This window comes from Octopus bimaculoides, chromosome 2 (assembly GCF_001194135.2).
Source record: "Octopus bimaculoides isolate UCB-OBI-ISO-001 chromosome 2, ASM119413v2, whole genome shotgun sequence".
Lineage (NCBI taxonomy): Eukaryota > Metazoa > Mollusca > Cephalopoda > Octopoda > Octopodidae > Octopus > Octopus bimaculoides.
Genome location: NC_068982.1, coordinates 43,853,665 through 43,855,487, shown reverse-complemented (window position 1 = coordinate 43,855,487; position 1,823 = coordinate 43,853,665).

Genomic DNA, 1,823 nt, shown 5'->3' with positions numbered 1-1,823 from the left:
CTCTCTCTCTCTCTCTCTCTCTCTCTCTCTCTCTCTCTCTCTCTCTCTCTCTCCTCTTTTCTTCTTTCTTCGTGTCTATCGCATTTTCATTATTTTTACCTTTCCCAAAATTTTCATTCTTTTCTTCTCGTTAATATTGTCCTTATTTTAATTCCTCTCACCGCCTCTCCTCTTCCACACCTGCGACACCACTCCTCTCTCTTTTCATCTCCTTCGTCTACTACTACTACTACTACTACTACTACTACTAGTCATATGTCTGTGTATACGTATGTGTACATGTATGTATTATATATGTATATATGTGTGTGTGTGTGTGTGTGTGTGTGTGTATGCATATATATAAATATGCGTAAGTATTATGTATATGCGCACATATATGTGCATGTATATACAAGTTTGGATGCGTTGTACGTATGAGTGTGTGTGTGTGTGGGGGGGGGGTGATTATGTATATCAGTGCAATTAAAAAGGCGAACAAACGTGAAACGGATCTCTGGAGAGCTATTTGGTATTGAGGTTTAACATTCAAGTCAAGCCCGCAACACAGAACACCCACGAGTCATTCCAATGAATGAGGTAACTTATACGTGGTCGCTTTAACTGTCAGAAATAGCAACCATATATCTCTCAAGTTGCACCCATTACCGTCGTAGATAAAGCAAGTAAGAAGCAAAAATTCAAAATAAAGGCACTGAATAATGTGGTGTTATATGTCAGAGATCGGTCAAGGGTTGGGGCTAGGGTAGCTGGTCATGGTTAGAACGCCTTTCGTCATAGGTACAAGTCGATTAGCATGGATCTGAGACGACACAGCTGCGACAATGGTAACGCTGACGATGACGACGATGATAGCAATAACAGAAACAACAACGACTACGATAACGACGGCTTCCCAATCACACGGTTCCGGGTTCAGTCCCACTGCGTGGCACCTTGGATATGTGTCTTCTATTATAGCCTCGGGCCAAAGCCTTGTGAAAGGATTTGGTAGATGGAAATTGAAAGAAGCCAGTCGTATATACATACATGTGTGTGTGTGCATGTGTGTGTGTGTGTGTGTGTTTGTCCTCCACCACTTGACAACCGGTGTTGGTGTGTTTATGTCCCTGTGAATTAGCAATTCGGCAAAAGAGACTGATAGAATAAGTATTAGGCTTAAAACAAAAAAAAAACAAGTCTTTCGGTCGACTTGTTCGCGTAAAACCTTTCAAGACAGTGCCCCAGCATGGCCGCAGTCAAATGACTGAAAACAAGATGAGAAAAAAAAAGAACAACAAAAAACCGATAACGACGACGACGATGATGATGATGATGATGATGATGATGAAAACAACTGCAACAACAACAGCAGCAACAACATTACCGACGACGACGACGACGACAACCACATCAAGGTCAACTATAACGACAGCAACGAAGACGACGATGGCTGCAACGATAGCCGACGATAACAACAACATCACCAACATTACGGCGACGACAACCACCAGCATCACCAACATCACCACCACCAACTGCAACTCAGGGAACACACATCAAGACTCTCTTCCATTAATAACGCTCAGTGGTTAGAGCGTCAGGCTTCCAATCATGAGGTAGTGAGTTCAATTCGCGGACTAGGCTGTATGTTGTGTTCTTGGGCAAGACACTTTATTTCACGTTGCTCCAGTTCACTCAGCTGTAGAAATGAGTTGCGACATCACTGGTGCCAAGCTGTATCGGCCCCTTTGCCTTTACCTTGCATAACATTAGTGGTGTGGAGAGGAGAGACTGGTATGCATAGGCAATTGCTGGTCTTCCATAAACAACCTTGTCCGGAC